A 19,516-nucleotide genomic window follows, 5' to 3' on the forward strand; every position below is an offset into this window, starting at 1 on the left:
AGTTCCAGACATGCTCTGCACTTGCATTTTCTATTGTCTTAAAAGCATGTTACTTTCTCTTTAACAGCAATCTTGATAAAGATTGGACTGTGGACTGTGACAGCTGATTAAAAAACAGCACAAAATATTTTTCAAACAATGTGTATCTGAAATGGAATGTAATAAACTGTTTTCTTTTCCAAAGTAGTAAGTATCTGTAACAGCCATGTTTAAAAATGGTCAGAGAATTACACACTATGTGCAATATTGCTTTATAAAAAAGTCATGCTTGCAGATACCATAGCAACCCATCATGTGGTACTTCTTGATTGCCAAGCTGTATAGTAGCTTTATGCTCATGTTCTGCAGCCATACTTGCATTAATATCTTTATGTAATGTTTAGTGAAAATTGTAGCTGTATCCACAACGTAAAGCAAACTGAATTATGCCAGCAGTGGTCTCAGGCAGGCAAAAATTAAGATATTCTCTCCAATAATTAACATTGTGAATACCCTTTCTCTTGTCTTAACTTCTCCATGGCCCTGATGGTTGTCAAATGTGGTCTTACAATGATTGCTGCAGCACTGCTGAAAATGCTTGTAAATTTATTTATACAGATGGAAAGCAGATGCTCATGCTCTAACTATATAACATTGGAAATTGGATATGATTTATGTGATGCTGAATAGGAGGGCAGATAAATGCAGGCTCCTGATGGCCTCTGTCTGCAACTGCATGTACGTCCAAGAAAAACAATTTCAGAGTGATGCTAAAGAGCACTGTGAATTCACCAGCTTTACCACTCTTACTTTCTCGTTTATTTGAAAAGCAGTTAATTTCAAGTACCTATGTGGCATAAATCTTTTAGAGTTCTGTTTTTTTTATATAAATACTGGAAGAACAAGGAAAGGAGAATGTTTGCTTTGGAAAGATAGTAACCAATGACATATGAAGACAACATAATACAGTGTTGACATGATTTTTCTACTTGTATTTCAGGATTAAAACCTTTTTTCCACAGTTGAGTTCTACTACACATGAGTGGAGCATCCAACAGGAAATTTCAAAAGCTGCATAGAAGAAGTGACAGGAAAAGAAATCACAGTGCCAATATTACTGACAGGTTGTTAATATAAAGTCTTTTGCAGAAGTTAATTGATGAACTCTGAAAATAAAAGATTGTGCCACAGAACTGGAGTAAGAAAAATCTGAAGCAGAGTACAATTAGAAATTACTGGTTTACACATGGAACTGATTTACTTTCGTGATTAGAGAGAATATTTCATACTAAAAGCTAGGATCAAAAAGTAATTTGCATATTTGTTAATACCCAAAACACATCTGTCTGTGTACCCTATTTATTCACATCTATTGCTATATAAATGTCTTTAATAATTTTACCGTTTAAAAATTCTCAAAATTTTCTTAAGAAAAAACAAGGCATAATAGGAAGGCATGTGGGTTCAACTTTCCTGTATTACTTGATACCTGTTCACATTCCAGATTCCCTTTTCCACTATCAATCCCTGTCCATGAGATGAAGATTTCACATGGCAATTCAGACTGATGTGGTGGAATGCACTCCTATTAAAAATCCATGATGAAGTAAGATAAAATGCCTTTTCTCCTCTGAAGAACAGAAAAATGTTTCGTTTGCAGGTCTCCCTGGCATTTTCAGTAATATACTGTCAGAAAACCACTTGTGCAATTATTGGTTTTTTAGAGGTATTAAGTCAAAGGAACTGCATTTGAAAGGTTTCCTCAGCGTTTCCTCAGTATTTCTTCATACACAGGACATAGAATAAAAAACTAGTTCTTCAGAGCTGCATTAAGTCTACAATCTCCTTTGCCTCTGGTTTTACAGGAGTAAATTTATGGAAGTCTAAAGGAAGAGAGTGTAAGTAGGTAGGTAAGAGCCTATACCTGTTTCTCTACACGCAGGTTCTTTCTGGGCAGCTCTAGCAGTATATAATTGTGTCTCCTTTCCTTTCTCTTCCTGCTCTATTCCCAGTGTGGAAGACACAAGAGTTGCCTTTCAAGCAGGAAGACCACAGATCAATTTATTGTTGCAGATGATTCAAATGGTGGAGCTGAAGAGTAACTGGATCAGCTGCAGCGGTTTTTTCACTTGTGACAGCACCAGCAAATGGTGGTAGGTATCCTCATTAGCAAATAGACTTCAGCAGCAATTAGAATAAATGTTAAAGACTGAAGAGAGAAGATAATTGGTGTTTAAAAATGAAAATTAAAGGCAAGGTCTTTTAGGTTTTATAGGAATTTTATTCCACATAAAATTACAATTTTGTGTATGAGTTCTTTAAAAAACAGATGTGTGTACTCAGATCTCCCTTGTGGAGATAAAGGACATTCAGAAGTGATTTTAAATAATGTTGAGACATGGCAGAAATACCACCTTTAAATGTCCCATTTAACTGCAAGCAAAGGCAGTTAAATTTGATATTCAATTCAATTTGATAAACAACTTCCACCTTTTACTTATATTTTTCATATAGAGAACTTGGTTCTGTCTTTTTAAGAAGTGTCCCATCTGATGAAAGTAATAAGGACTTTTGCAAAGTATCTAGTTTGTTCATAACTTTGTGAGAGTTTCTTGAGCTGTGACAGCATTTTCTTAATAGTTTCAAGTCTCTAGTTAAATGTTAGGACAATTTCAGCCAAGAACTTCCCTAGCTCCTTAAAATTTTTCTCATGTCGCTTTAAGGCTTTTCTGATATCTTGCTAATCTATAACTAATCTGGTAGAATGTAATATAAACTTCTACTAAATTTCTAGTCTTTCTGAGCACAACTGGAATGCTGGTCTGAAAAGCTTTCCTTAATATTACTGGCTGCTGACCATTCTGACAGTGGAAAAAAACCCAAACATTAATGCCAAAAAGCCATCAGAGGTATTACCAAGCTAATTCAAGGTTTGTCTGATTCCCAGCATGAGAGACTGACCAATCAATTGCTTTCTGATTCTTTCCAGGTTGTTGATTCACATGCACTGGATAAGTGATGGTAGTTACCAAGCAGGAAGAAAGTTGTTTCAGCACACCACAAACATCTACTCAGCACCTTAATGCTTCAATAAGTCTGTACATGCACAACAGCCAAGTCCCTTCTCTACCCTGCACACTGTGGTGAGAGCTTTGAGTGCATAACCAGCAATCTCTGTTGTAGATGAGGCAAGGTTTCTCCATCCCATTTTTCTGCTCTGATTACCGGGCTGTGAGATGAGGGAAATAAGTAAAGGTATGGAAAGGAGGAGGAGCAGCAGTTCAGTTCAGAAAGCTGACAAGAAGCTGGAAGAGTGGGGATAAAGATGAAGGAAAGGAACAAAATGAAGCAGGGCAGTAACTTCTGTTCCAGACTGTCAAAGACTGAACTAGCTTAACTGGTTTCATTTAGTATTGAAAAAGTCAGAAAATCATGAGTCCACTGGAAATAAAAACTTGATATCAATGAGGATACTTTAGTGTAAGACGTATCGAGCAATTGCACAGATTTCTTTGTATTTATAAAACATGCATGATTAGGAGTTTCTGCCTGCTTCTGCTCAGTTTATGTATTAAGGGATTACTGAAGATTTGTCTGAAGCCATCTAGATCTATTGCTGTCAGTTATACTGACGTGTTATGAGGCATTGTTACAATCACAGATAGTTGGTGTATTTCAATTAGCATCCCATATCATTATCTTTTCCTAATCTTAGTTGCAGCAGAGGAGTTGGTTCAGCTCATTGGTGTTATCAGTGCTGTCCTGATACTTTTAGAAACTGCAATTGTTTGGGACATGGAAAGAAGTTTTAAAAACACTTTTATGTTCCAGTATAACTGAAGAATACTCCAAGGGGCTCAAATTTGCTAGGATATAATGACAATTTAACAGATACTTCAAAACTCAGCTGTGAAAGGCACTGGAGGAAAGCAATGTCAAAGTGTTTATGAAGAGAATTTGTTTCAGTGCTGTTAGGTACTTTCAATGTTCAGGGTTTATGTAAGAGATACATTAGCAGACTGCTGGGTAGTTAGTGGGCACAGGGAAGTTAGGGTCAAATCTTAGCAATGAGTGAATTTTCCTGATCTTGAGTGATTTAGAAAAAAAAATGTCATTCTTTACATATTATTAATGCAAAATAATTTTCTTATTTTGTAGACTTACATCAAATTATTTTCCAGCATTCCAGTTTCCTTCCCTAAAATACAATGCATTAGACTTGACTCTTCTGAGTGTGTGAATATAGTAAAAGTAATACTGGCAGCCATAATGTCTATAAACCTAGTTATCATACAATCAAAATTTCATTTACGTAGGTATATTTCATATCTCTGTGGCTTTCTCTTTCCCTCTTTAGGATTCCAGACATCTCTGGTGAGTAAGCTCTGGTGCTGGTGCCTCACTGTGATTTCTGTTTCAGTAGCACTTCTGACAGCTGACATCTCCAAAGTTGCTTATCCTTACTAATTGTCAAGTAGAAGGTCTAAATTAAGCCATAGTTTCACAAACATATTTAACTGCCATAAGGTGGAAATGTGTGTGAAAGAAGTCCTTTCCCCTGAGTTAGAACAACCCTTTATACTTTCCTACCGCAGACTGGAGTGGGGAACCAAAAGTGAGAACAGAAGAAGTTTATCCTTAACCTAGATAATTTTTCCATTCAATTCACACTAGTTCAAGTACTATGGTGTGTTATAGTTTTCTGATTCATTTGTCTCTACCATAGTTTCTAAGTTATTAAATAATGCTTATTAAAAACCACTCCAATAACAAAGAAACAAAAGAAACAAACAAAAAAACTGACCCCAAATCCCAAGGAAAAACCACCTCAAAAACCCACAAGTAAAAATGCAAGACATGTATGGAAACTCAGAAACTCAACACCATTGTATTAGAACTTTCATTCCTTATGACTAAAGGAAAACTTGTCTGTGTACACCTAATATTTCAAGTTTCAGTTTATAATTTTTTGTTCTGTAAGAAGATTTTTTAGAAAATACTGTATTGCTCTAAGCTGTCTCAGTAGTTTGGATGTGTCACCTCATACAAAGCCTTATGTTCTTCCCTAAGTTTAATCATAATAATTAAAACATACTCAAGACCAGCCTTTAAAATACATAGCTTTATTTTCCATGCCTCTGGTAGTTTTATAGCCTCAAAAGTGATGCAAGAAGTCTTAATTTTGTCTTTCAAGCATTGAATTTGCAGTTCAGGCATTACTTTCCTCAAAGTTTTACCCAGCAGAAAACTGCTTTCTTGTTCTTTCAATGTTTTATTCACAATCATCCTTTTTCTTGTCACCTCCAAAGTAGGCTATTCCATGTGTAGCTACTGATTTACCAGCCAGTCATTTCATCTGCCCACAAGAGAAGTAAAAGTTGTGTAGGTGATTAACTTCACTTCTGACTGACAATTTTTAAACCTGAATCCTTTGTAACATTTCCTGGGGGATACCTCTCCCTACCCAATGTTGATGCAATAATTAGACCTAAGAATGGCTTCAATGCAGTCCATAATTGATACACAGTGCCACCTGTTGAGATGTCCTCATTCTGGTTATGCCACCTTCCAAAAACACCGTCTTCCACCAGTGAAAGTTGAGGGGTGTTGAGGCAGACTAAGTCAGCTACTTCCATTTCAGGAGAGTGCTGTGCTCAGTTCTGTGTGGAGGAATTCCATCTGTTACTCTGTTGTAGTATAGTCAAATACATTTTTGTGTGACATGAAGATGTGCCTTGGCAGAGGCACAGTGAGATGGCATCAGGGTGGGTGTGTTAAGGCAGAGGCAGTGCCCTGGTGAGGCAGGAGGAAGACCCAGTATTGTGGTTTGGCAGCTACCATAGGCAAGGGATACGATAACTTGGGTATGTGGGAATTGTATAAAATGTGGAGTAAGGAATAAGATGGCATCCACTCAGTAAATTTACTTCCTCTTTAAACTTGGCTTTCACCTTTTGGTTGTGTGTCCCTGTATTATTTATTCTGTGAAGATCTGTGAATTTTTAGGCACATAAAAAAAATTAAAATTGTTTGGTTGGGTTGCTTTCTGTATTTTGAGTATGCATAATAAATGATTAGTGAAGAATGAATAGAATCTGGGGATTAATATAATTTCCTCTTGAGGATTTGCATGACTTGAAAGTGCTTCATGCATAACTACCTTTGCTATAGCCATGTTTTCAAAGGATCAGAAGAGATTTTTTGAAGAAGTCTTTATTCAATTTAAGATAAATCTTTGAATTCCAGAGATCTTTTTATGAAGCAAGTGGCTCCATGACTACCTTTTACAAATTAGGTTGTGTATATGTTTATTACCATACAGTTGATTTTTTTTCAATTTCTGTGCTAATTTTTCTTCAGTTATTCAGAGTCAAAATCAGGGATTTTTAATCACTTCTTAATGTCTGACAGGACATATAATAATATTAAGACATAATCTACCATGAGGTAGAGTTTTGTCATTCTAGCATCCTGCCACCCCGCCTCTAATAGCTTTTTATCACTTTTGGCTGCCTCAGTTTATCAAACTGAGTCATGCCATCAGGAAGCAAACTCTGCCTAAGCTGAATGGAAGGATTCCCAGATAGTGGTTTTTTTTAAGTCATCATGATATAGTTATTCCACATTTGTGAAAAACCTTGAGAACTTCTCCCTGTCTCAAACCCTTACTCAATCACTGAATTTCAGAAATGCAATTTCTAGCAGCAATATACCTTTTGATAAAGAATATACATTAATTTGCTTTTTTGAATAACCTTTTTTCTGATATGAATATATAAGCCATGCATTTGGAAATAATTGATTAACCTAATTCATACATATGTCATGTAATTATACATGTTTCAGTAATTTTAAAAATTATTTTTTTTTTTAGCTTTAAAGGATTTCATCAGAGCAGGACTCCCCTCCAAATGAATAGAATAATCCTTCTTCATCTTTGGGCTGTCTGCCAAGATTCATGAGTATGGCAAAAAAATTAGACTGAATGCTTTAAAATTAGACCTGACTTGTCTCTTCACAAATGATAATAAAATGGAAGAAATAACTCCCTTGTATTCCAGGTTCAGTAAATGTACCAAGATTCTGGGGGCTAAAATGGGGAGACTGGGTTGATTCTGCAGTAGAGTTGCTGAGCAGGGGGTTAGATTTTGAAGCAGGCTGCCAGCATGCTCTGCAGCAGTTTGCAGGTGTAAGGACAGCAACCTTTCACAGTTTGTGCTCTCAGAAATCCACTGATATTGTTGATGCCTTTAAGAGAATATTGAGAAATTAAACAAATTTCTGCTTCCTTAGAGGCTTTTAGAATAAATTACCACTACAAAGTCTGGAGGTATGAACTGTCTAAAATGTCTTCTTCACTACATAGGCTCAGGGAAGTGTCTATGTTACTGTAGTAAATAGTGAAACCTGCTAGTGGTATTTCTTACGTATGTAGGAACAGATACTGATAGTGACTCTTTGGCTTTTGTGGGGTTTGTTCCAAGTGCTGAATGTAAACTAATTGAATAATGAAATTCAATAATTAAAAAGGAAAAAAAAAAGCAGTAGTATTCATGGTCACAATATTTTGGGGATTAAATGGGAGCAAAAAAATACCCTGAATAGTACCTGTGAATTTATTGTTTCAAGGTGATTGGTATGACATGTGCTTATTAGTTGTGTTTTGCTGATTTTTTTTTTTTTAGGGCAAAATTGAAAGCCTGATTACATGTGCCATGCAAAGTGCATGGTAACTTGAGGAATAGCCAGGAATGGTACAAAAAACTGCAGGCTGGTGATTCCTATGGTGAGTAATTGAGCAAAGTGTGATGTTATTCACCTGTAAACAAAGCAGACAAACATTACTTTGAACCATGTTTTAGTGGTAATTAAAAACCTACAGCAAATCAGCTCGAGAGATGTGCATTCATACCTGCCACGTGGCGAGGGAGGCATCAGGTTCAGAGAGCCTGAGACTCGTGTGTTATATAAACAGGCTGGTTCAGTAGGTTCAGCTATGGGGAGGGACGTGGGGGTGGCAGTGAGCAGTGCAACATCTGAAAAGCCAAGTGCCATCATAATTTGGTGACATGGACCTAAGTGTGTTTGTGTGAATCTGTGCCTTTTGTTCATTTTGGTCACATTGATGTTATTTACCTGCCTCAGTGCAAAAACAGATGGGTGCCTCACAGAATGCTACCATACTACTCCCATTTTTTCCATTATTTGCTTAATGAGAGACAGTGGTTTGATTTTGGTGGCTGTGAAAGAGATAAGCCTGATTTGCTGCTCCTTCATTAATTACAAAGCAACTGATGTAAAGGTGAACCTGTTGTTCTCTGGAATGATGTAGACATAGGGAAATAATTTCAGATTTGTTTGATTTTTTTTTGACTTCATAGAACTGAAGAAGTTCCTTCTGTCTCCTGACTTTGCCATCCAAAGAATTACTGGTAAGTACCACATGGAATGAAGCATTCCACTTCGTTCAGGTTTTCTTTTAAAAGGATTTCATATTTTTCATTTTATTTCAGGGGTATTTTAGAGGGGAAGTTCAAAGAAGATTATTAGATATTACCTAAGCATTCTACATACTGTCAGTTATACTATGCCTAGATTCCACATGATTTCAGAAAATGCAAGATATGTTAAATGAACTAAAAATTATAGGGTTAAAATGCAAACAAGCTACTTTTAATTCACTTACTATGGCACTTAAACAAAGTTCTGGTAAATAGCATTTCCTCTAATATGATTTTAAATATTTCTGATATTAAATATTTCTTATTAAAAACATTTTATTTCCTTAATTAGTTAATTCCAATTAAAAATTGAGAATACTACTTCATTCTGCTGATTGAAAAATGAGATACACTCCCTGCTGTAGGTTTAGAACATGAAAGATTAAATCTCTTTAGGACTTCAGTGACTGAGAGCAGTAACCATCTGATGGTTGTTCAGCAGCCTATGTGAAATGAATTAATAAATTTTTGGAGCAGCATAAACAAGCCTGCAATGCTGTGCTGCCCATGCTCTACATAAATAGACAGGCCAATTCTCCAGAGATGGCAGTCTGGCACCTCTCACAAGTTTGGAGTTTACTTACAATTCATTATTAATTGTTAAGTACTTACTGCACACTTGATATTGTAAAAAGTACAAAGATGCAGTCTTTGCCTGGAGGAGCTTACTTTAGAAGATAAGCAGAACCAACTTGTTCTTTTCCTACACAACAAATACAGTTTTCATTGTGTTTCATTCAAATTCTCTTCTACTCAGAGAATATGGGCTTCAAGGCAGGTTACACAACATTTCTTTACTGACTTTCCTAGTACCCAGTTCAGAGTGAAAGGACTGTCAAAGCATGCCTGGCTCTATGCAGTGTGACAGGTTTCACTGTTCAGAACAATTGGTCCCAACTGCTCTTATTTCTTGTTTAAGGTTTCAAAACCACTTTTGAAAGCTATCAAATTTCACGTTAATCTCCTCGGGAGGAGAAAGAATGAGTTTCTGGATGGGAAGGCAAGCCAGAGCTGATGCACAGTGAATAACATGAGAGGCATAATGTTACTTGGAAGGATCTCTGACAAGTAAGTCTGTGCCCCCTTTTCCATAAGGCAGAAAGTTTTATGATTTTCTTTGGGGGGTGGGGAGAATAAGAAATTAATAGGGTACGCAAATGTGGCATTCTCCTGAAGAAAAAAAAATACTCTGCATTTTATAAATAGAATGTGTATGATTTTATTCTTATTATTTCTTCTCAGGTAAGAATTAGTACATGGCACATTTGGGTTTTTATGTCCACTTTTATGTATACTTGTTCCAATCCCATTCCTTGTAGAATCTCAAGCACATTCACCATTTTTTGGAAAGCTTCATAAATAGTAACAAAGTGTTAAATGTTAAGATTTGGGTGAATGAGGCAGAATTTGTAACTAAAAATAAATTATAAAATGGAAGGAAAAACAGGCAATAGAATGTGAATGACCTGAAGCATGTAGAGAAAGAAAAAGATATAAAAATATTCTGAAAAAAATGCAGATAGATAGGAAGTGTGATCAGATCATGACAAACAAAGCACCTCTGCAACACTTTTTGGGTACTGTATGTTTTTCTTCTACTAGTCTGGTCTATGAATGAGTCAATTGCTTTAATAGGACAGCAGATTATAGTGAGAAAAAAGAAAAGATGGTTGGAAGCCATCACTCTGGGGGCTCCTATCTGGAGGGCAGTTGAGGAACCAACAAGTGAGCTGGGAGATTCCTGCCTTGGCTGCCTGCAGATCCCACTGAAGCTGACCTGGGAGTAGGTGCCTGCAGCTTGTCAGGGCTGTGGAAGTTCTGGCTGCAAGAAAGGGAACTGCCTTCTGAGAGGGCTGGTAGGTGTTAAGAACTGCTCAGCTTCTTCCTGATCAGTGTGTAGGAACTTGGAGTACCTGTTTTGCTAAAAATATTATCTCAAGATCTCTATGTATGCGGTTCTAAATATTTCCCCTTCTGCTAAATGAAAACTGTCTAGTCATGATCCTGTCATCAAATTCACTATTGGAAGACATACAGATGCCAAATTCAGAAGAAATTGGGTAAGCTCAGCTGAGAAGAATTAACACACAGCCACTCAGCTCACTGAAATGTAACTTTTCACTTCAAGACACCAGATACTCCTCGTTGACATTACAGCCCTTTCTGTCACTTTGGGACCCTTTTACCAACATATTCAAGTCTATGTATCAATAATCTATTATAAAGAGTCTGAAAGCACCACCAGTATCAACATATACTCTATAATAAGTGCAGTCCATGGGGATCTTGACAAATTTACATCTGTTTTGAGGAATACCAAGCTCATCCAAGTGTAGCTTCTTTCAAAATGTGTCTCATGGGGGATGATCAACTGAAGAAAAAAAACAGTTGAACTCAGAAAGTACATTAGAATAGGCCACAGAAGCAAATAAGAGGTCTAGGATCAATATTTCAGACACTCTTCAGCAAATTTAAGCAAAACCAGCTTAGATACTGAATACTCAAGACAACTTCAATGTAATTATCAAAACATAGATAATTGAAAGTATTCTCCATGTTTGAAGCTCTTGACTGTGTAGTCAGTTCTAAAATTAAGCATCCTGGATACCATCTGAGCAACATAAATTTTAAGTGAGGGGAATGAATCTTACTTTAGTTGTAGCCATTTAGACAGAGTACTGAAAGGCAATCAACATCTACAGAGTGCTGGAAAGAGAGTTTTGAATTGTCTAAAAGGTGGTAATTTGTAAAATTAGACCTAGGCTTTGTTCCAACACACAAGTATTTTTTTTAAATTCCAATTTATTTTTATATCAAAATGGTTGGGAAAACATCTTCAGGCATGGTGATCCATCAACCCAGCTACTTCATATTTGCTGATTGAAATTTTTCAGTAACAGGCTAAGATCTTCTGAAATTTACTTTGCTTTGCTTTTTGAGTTACTGGAATATATAATGTGTCAATTGTTTTGAAAACTGAAATGTAGATGCTAGGCATATTTGAAAGATGAAGAGGTTCTTATGGTAAACATAGCAATAGCAAGCATATGTGCTTTCCTCTAGAGACCCTCCTAAACATAAGCTCACACATATGCCTTTATAGCAGCTATAAAAAAGTATCTGTGTTTCTGATCAGTTCTTATGTCTCATGATGAAAAGAGTTCCTCTGGCAGCATATTTCCTATTCTGTGTTATCTGGATTTGGCTTAGACAGGATTTTATCTCCAAATCATTTGGGTACAGGCAAGGAAACACCAAGAGATGAGGTCATAGAAATAGAAATACTTCCTGTAGTTCCTATACTACAGCGTCTGCAGGGAAATCAGACTTTGTAACCATGAACTGCAACATGTAAGTGTAGAGTAGCAGAGAAATGCCTATCTACATGTGTGAACCTGTCATATGAAAAGGTTTTGAAAAGTTTATTATGTGATAATTCTCTGTTAAACCAAATAATTTGGAATGTCTACTCCCAGGAATAGTAGGTTCCCAGCTATACTGGTTGAAAGAATTGGTAATGTAAACAGGAAAGCATACCCCCATCACTTCCATTACTGAAAATCATTGTGCTCTTTTCTGAAAAAATGGTAGGAAAAAATAATATAAAAGATTATGCTTGTAATTGTTTCAGACTTCAGCCTGCAAATGCAATCCAGTAACAGTAGGCAGCTTCCTAAAAGTGCACACTGGGAATACCTCAGGAAGCAGTAAATACTGTGGTAGCAAAACCTTCAAGACAGCTGAAAAGTGAGACAAGCCCCTACAAAAACCCCATACATAGTTTTATACAATGCTTTGAATTATTTACTATTACAAAAGAAATTGAAAAAATGCAATTTCACAAAAAAAAATTACATAAAAACCCTGTAATTTTAATTTACCAAAATGAGTACAATTTTAACACCTAAAGTTGACACTTTTTACTATATGACATACTGCATTTTATTCAGCTACTTATTCTGGTTCTCAAAATTAAGGTTTATTTGGGGTAATATATTTTTTTGCTACTGGTATTATTACTAGCCTGATAATATTTTAGACTAAAGGTGTTATCATCCTTCTAAATATTATTCATTTGTTTTCTTTCAAAAAATTAATAACTTGTTCTGCATTTTGCTTGCAGGATTTTGGTTGAAAATTATCTAAAACAACTTTGGTAATTATTTTTCTAGTAATTATTATAAGCTTTAAGGTCCTTTGGGAGAATGTCAAATTATATGTCTATTATTACTTTGACTCCCTCCAGTTTCTGTTCAATAAAAAATTAAGATCAATAGTTCTTGGCACACAATAGCAATGCAGAGCTCCTTGTCTCTACAGGCAAGAAATTCCAGCCATATAAATGATGAGTTCTCATCCCCAAAAAGGCTTGCATTAAGTTGTCTCTTGTTTGCCATTCATCCATTGTGTGAATCCTCTTTCTTTAAAAATTATATATTTATATCAGATAGACTGCAAAGATATTTGGAAATAGGAGAGAGCTATTCCTGGGAGCATGCTGAAGGAATATTGGAAATGTTCCATAAGCTTAACACATTCTAATGGCTGCTCCTAGCCAAGGGAGCTGGTGCCTGTAAGTCTTCAGGCTCCCATTGAGTATGAAGCATGCAAAGCACACCAGATCAGCCCTTGAATGAAGGTAAATATTACTGAAGCATTTTATATCATTAGAGAAACTGTGCTTTGTGGTGTGATGCCATCGATGTAAGAACATCTTTTATACCATTCTGGGTAGCTTCAGTGTGGCTTTGGGCATTTTTGTGGCACACCCTGGTTGTGTGTTGGACTTGGGGAAATCAGCTTGCTGCTCTTTTGCACCTGCTGGGGTGCAGCAAACCTGCTGCATTTATGATTCAGTTTCATTGCCAAATTTCACTATTTATTGCTTATGTTGGCAATGTCCAAAGCATTTAATTATCATGTGCTTGTAGTACATCCAGAACAACCCCTTTGCATATTTTTTCTTAGATCAGAAAATAACTTTTCTCTACAAAAAATATTTTAATGAAAATTTAAAAATTTAAAGCATTAACAAAATAGCATCACAAGTATAACCAGGAGACCAGAGAATCATTTAGTTCTGAATTATCAAGAGTCAATGTCTTAGCCTCAGGATGACTTGCACAGGCCTGCTGCTGGTACTTGTTTCCTGCTTCAAATCTCAGTTACACAAATTACACAAAATACTTTCCTACCATTCCCAACTTAAGGAGCCACCACGTTTCACTGAAGCCAGTTGTATCATTCCTGATGGGGTGGCATGCAGTGAGCACAGGCAGGGATTTGACCCCCAGAAGTTTATCAATAGAGATATGTGCTCAAGTTCTAGTCAAAAAGGCTTTGAGAGCCACAAAGCATTTTGTGAGACTATTCAGCGTGGTCCAAAGATAAACAGGAGAATACACATTGAGTTTTCATGGCACTAACAGTAGTCCTTATGACTGTTAGGGGTAGATTGCATCTTACTGAAATAGCAGAAGAATGAGAAGCAAAACATCATTAGCATAGATGAGAAGAAAAGGAGTGAAGCAATATATTATTTTTAATATTCTGAATGCTGTCTGTTGACATAGCAGGCATGGACTCCATTTTATTACTGTGTATCAAAAATTGAAATAAATGAGATGAATCAGTGAAGACTTAATGAGCAACAGTAATGTTCCCTTATTGTTAGCACAGCTAACAGCGAGTTTCTGAAAATAGGACATTAGGAATACTGGAGGACTTCCAATCTAACTCCAAATTTATAAACACTAGAAATGACATTTTGAAGAACTATTGATTAGTTACATGAATGTCAGTTCCAAGTAAAATACTGAAGATATTTGGATTTGAACAACAACAAAAGAGAGGCTAAAATGCTATATATGTTAATTAGCACAAAGATAAATCTTGTCAAATTACCCTCTTTTTTAAAAAGATCATAAATCTGTTTATAAAGGCACGTGTAGAAGCATAGTTTCTTTTTTATGTTACTAAATATCACACACTTGAAACACTTTGGATGCAAGTGATCAAATTAGGTGGGCTACAGACTGGACTGGTAGATTTAAAATATTACTAATGAGGAGATGTATCTGAGTGGTATTATTTCTAGGAAGGACCCTCTATAAATAGATTTTTCATTAGGCATAGTTAATACTTTTGTCAGTTATACACACTCTGGTGTAATGTTTTTGATAAAGTAAAGCTTGCAGATGACATGGAAGAAGGAACAAAGTTAATAAGGTTGGTATTTCAAGGCAAGCTGCATAGTCTGGTTTAAATATTGGTGTTGAAAACACCAAATTTGAAGGTAGTCAAATGCAAGGTACAAGAATTGGGACTTCAAAGTTTATGGCCTGGGCAAGAAGGCCAATATGCTACTGTGATGATGGGAATGGAGAGCAGCAAGTAGAAGCAGGGACATGAGCATGGTGTGAGCTGGAACATGTGGCACTAGTGAGGTTTCTTTAAAATATTCTACCTTTTGTTTCAGAAGGAGTTTAAATGTCTATTTACAGATTGTGTGAGATGCAAAAAAGTGTTTTGAGGTACTGGCAATGAGCTTTAAATTATTTAAAGCCTAAGTAATTCAGCTTATGAACTTGATGAAAAGAAAATTAAGGATGTGTTACTGTGGGTGAAGAAGCTATTACACTGGGAGCTCCCCAGCTCATCTGACAATGAAATAATATTTTCTAAAAAACAGCAGTTGATACTAGATGAGTTCACCTTGTAAAATGCACTTTATTTTAAATAAGTGTTGGAACAGCTGATACAAAAGGCAGTGGACATAGAACTGGTTTGAGCCTTTAATTCAGATTCAGAGCAAATCAAATTTTAATTCTTCACTTCCATCATACAACTCGTTAACTTAGAAATTCCTCTTTTCCGTTCATCTTTAAAGAAGTTTTTTGCTATAACTAATAGGAACAGTTCTGATATAAGATTATTATTATAATCAAATTATGTCATATAGAGGTCATGAAACAACTTCTGCAAGATGCATTATTTAGTCTATATTCTGTTTACTTTTTTTTTTCTCTGAATTGCTTTGAGGAAGTTAAAATTAGCACTGGGAATTAGATAGCTACCAGAATATACCTGTAGTCTGAAGGACTAATGAGCCCGCTGTGTCTTTCTCATGAACTCAGCCTTAAAGTGGTTGTTGAGCTTAGGGCTGCAGTTCGTATCAGCAAGAAAGGAAGGGGAAAGCCCTTGAAACCTTTCTTCTGCAGCACAGGACATAATGATACATTTCATCCAGCAATCACTCACCACAGAGGCACTTGCTGTGACGTTTTGTCTTCATTCTATGACCTTTGCCACGCAGTTATTTAATTTCCTTCTGATTCCAGTCAAAAGAAATAAATTATGGTTTCATTAGAAGGGTAACTGAGCTAAATCCAGTGGAATAAAGCTGAGACTAGACATTCTAGCCCATGAGGCCTGAAGTTCTATGAAGTAATGTTGCTTATATTTTCAATTTTTTTCCTAAAATTACTGCATTATGTGTCTGCAATTGAGTAAACTTAACATGGATTAGCATTCCTTTCTAGATTGATGTTGAAAGTGCTTAAGAACAGCTCTTGGCAATGGCAGATTTTGTCATACTGCTCCAATTCTAGACTGACATGGCTATTCCAGCAGACTCAGAGTAACAAAGAGGGGGGGCACAGGCTGTAGAAATAAAATACCAATATAGCCTCACAACCAAAATTAGGGTAATCCTGCTAAAGCTTAAGCATCCTCACAAAAGTGCTATGTTCAAAAGGGAAAAATAAAAAATCACTCATCCTGTTCTCTTAGTCTTAAAGGAGGAGGTAGTCAAAGTTCAGTGGAAAACTCAATGTTTTCAGGAAGCTGGTGAAACAAAACAGAAATCCTGGAGGAAGGTTTGAGAGCTCCAGTTATGGGCAGATTGTCCTATAGATGTTTCTGTTCTAGTTTCTAGTCTAATGGCACTTGGGGACATGGTTTATTGGTGAACACAGTGGTGCTGGGTTATGGTTGGATGCAATGTTAGAGGTCTTTTCCAGCATAAATTATTCTGTGATTCTATTCTAGTTCCACAGAAATTCTGACGTGTTGTGAGAGAGAGCTCAATCTCCTTCCCAGAGGACTCATTTAGACCTGGAGCTTTCAGAAGGGTTCAGCCAGTTGTTCTCAGGTGAAAGAACAGAGAGATTTTTATTGCTGGATTTCCTTTGCAAGTCCACCTTTGGACATGAGGAGACCAAAATCTGCATTTTGCAAGGCAATGATTGAAAGCTGACATAAATTGAGATGCTGGTTCTGGGAGGAAGATGGTCTCTGTCAGGACTGTGATAGGCATCCCAGTATTGCACTGTAAGCAATTGAAGAAGGAAGAGTGGACACATGTCTTTCTCAAGGTCACATTGCCAGCTTCCAATAAAAGTTAAAAACTGCTAAAGTAAATATGATCAAGGAAACAATTTTGCTTCATTAAAGTACCTTAAACAATAGAAATTGCTGAATTCACCTGAGGTGACCTGTTAAAAATAGGAACAGGAAAGTATTTTCCCTTATTGATTTCTAAGGACTTTTCTAAGGATTTGAGTATATGCAGCTGAATTTTGAAGAATTACCCACTAGGAATGATTGAGAAAGAGAGAATTCCTACAGTGGGTTTCTCTCAGATGTCATTGCTTTGCAGTGTGGGATCAGTTTGAAATAGATTAGCATAAAGAGCTAATATCATTTGATGATGAGGCATTTTAGGCATTGCTTTTGTCTGTTTATGTCTGGTTTTGGTTTTTTGTTTGATTTACTCTGCCTGAAATCAAGCCATAGTGGCTTACAAGGACATTTAGTTTACTTTCTCACATAAGAGAAGGAAAAAGAGACAGCTACATCAAAAAGATGAGCAGGATAAGCAAAATGACAGACTCATGTCTCTTTGTCCTGCAAACTTCAAAATACTATTCTTGATTTTGCAATTATTGTGTTAATTGTTTTTATTTCAGAGTTTACTTAAATGAAAAATCAATTAATGGTAGCCAAAATAGTACTTATTCTGACAAATGTTTTAAAACAAGGCACTCTGGAAGTTACTGAATTTTCTTTAGATGAGACTGTATTAGTGTCTTTTTAATGCTTTTGTGCAGTGCTGCTAAGCTCAGCATTAGACAAAGGATTACTTAAGTGTGTATGCACTTAGGGTAATCCTAAGTGTAAAATGTGTATGCAAACCTACGGTGCTGGCAAGGATCTTGCATTGTAAATAATAAAACACTGGCTATCTATCAGCAAAGGGAACCTCAGAACCTGGGATTTGCAGAATATCACTGACAGCCCCTGAATCCTCCTGCTCTACCAGGGACTACCCTCAACATGCAGAGATTTGGGACATCTCTCGCGTTGGACCACTGTGTCATTCAGCACTGAATGAAGGTTGATGTGTTTAGTACAAAGGTATTATCCTAAAAGACTTGTCTCATTCGTACTAAGCTTTATCTTTGGGTTGGTGAAGGAGGGATGAAGACAGAAGCACACCCTGACCTAGATGCCTGAGCACCATCCGTATTTCACTCTACCTAGTTTGAAGGCTGAACAGTCTTTTACCTATGAGACCTTGTAGTGTGCAAGTTCCAAATTTGGATGTGGAATACATAACCTGAGGAACTTTGATTACTGCTCAATAAGTCCTCTGTGGAAAATACCTACAGACACTAGAGACTTGAAAAGTTACCTGAGACACGGGCTTCTTTACGTAATTGTGACCTCTTATATTGTAAACTATGCCCAAGTGACTAGGAACATCTTGGGAAGAAAAGCAAGAAACCAAAACGGGATCTATATTATTTCCTGGAAGGATCCAAATGATGGAAATAAGAAGAAGAATACAGGAGCTTTAACTTTCTTTGGTGGGAACCAAAGCGATCTATTGAAAACATTTAACAGGTCACCCACCCTTTTGTTACCCTGCAGTTATTAAGCATATTTCTAAAATTTGTGGTAAAGCAAAATACAAGTATCACTTTTCTATAAAGAACTATATCTGAATTATTTTTCTTTTCTTCCCAAAAATACAGACATTTCAAAGACTTGAAAAGACATTAAAACTTAATTAAAATAATATGGTTTGTTTGACTGGTCTGGACCCATGTTAATTAAAGAATGACCAAAATAAGGTACTTGGATCCAGAGTGGAATTTAAGTGATGAATTTATGCCTTTTAGCTAAAAGTGAGTACTGATTGTATCTTCACGTGTTGCTAGAGGGGATAACCAGTCTTGCAAACATGTTCACTGTAGTAGGTCCTTCAGGATTTTGTGTTAGCCAGTTCTGCATCTGTGTTAAATCAATATCACAAATGGTGCATGCTGGGGGCTATTTAGGAGGGGTTAGGGGAAAAAAAAAAGGGGAGGAAAAAAAAGGCACCTTATTGCTTTTAGTGCTAATGGTACATTTATTATGCTGAACCATAAATCTGCTTTGCCTGATACTGTTCTTAGGCATCAATAACTCATGGCTTGGAGTTCAAGAATTTCTAGAAATGTTCTGATGGATAACCAACAACTTAATCTCCAAAACTAAGTGTGGTTCTTTTCTTGCTCTTAGGCTCATAAAACTTAGTTTAGGGAGATGCTAAAAATAATTAAAATCTAAATTCAACATCCTGGAATCAGTGACACAAGAAAATCCAACAAAAAAGCCTGCCAGCACTAATTATTTTCAGTTGATAAAGATCATTCATTTAGTCAAAATAAATAGGCATATTTATTGAATGGTTAATTAACTGCTTTTTCATTTTTCAACTTTTTTCTTTCCTCTTATTTTTGCCATTCTCTTTTAGTATTAATATGCAAAACAGCAGATGGTTTTTTTAAGAGATAAGTACAAAAATAGTCACTTGGGAAATCAGTTTATAGGCACTCTCAGGCGTATAACAGGCAATCCTATAAATCTCACAAAGAATCTTGAACAGGAATTTAAAAGACTATCATAGCTAGTTTTATTTTAGAGGAAGAGATGTCAAAGAGAAATGAAAGAACAGTCCATGAATATTCAGATTACTGTGACCTTGACCT

General features: G+C 36.2%; 1 long non-coding RNA gene across 1 annotated transcript; it reads left to right on the plus strand.

Annotated features, from left to right (window-relative positions):
* Positions 1 to 490: 490 nt before the first annotated feature.
* Positions 491 to 19,281, plus strand: LOC135308930 (uncharacterized). The gene is made up of 7 exons (XR_010369301.1): positions 491 to 1,103; positions 1,845 to 1,885; positions 1,992 to 2,132; positions 2,969 to 7,765; positions 8,361 to 8,411; positions 9,400 to 9,548; positions 16,530 to 19,281. It is a non-coding gene; the product is annotated as an uncharacterized LOC135308930 (long non-coding RNA).
* The last annotated feature ends 235 nt before the right edge of the window (positions 19,282 to 19,516 follow it).

This window comes from Passer domesticus, chromosome 10 (genome assembly GCF_036417665.1).
Source record: "Passer domesticus isolate bPasDom1 chromosome 10, bPasDom1.hap1, whole genome shotgun sequence".
NCBI classification, from domain to species: Eukaryota; Metazoa; Chordata; class Aves; order Passeriformes; family Passeridae; genus Passer; species Passer domesticus.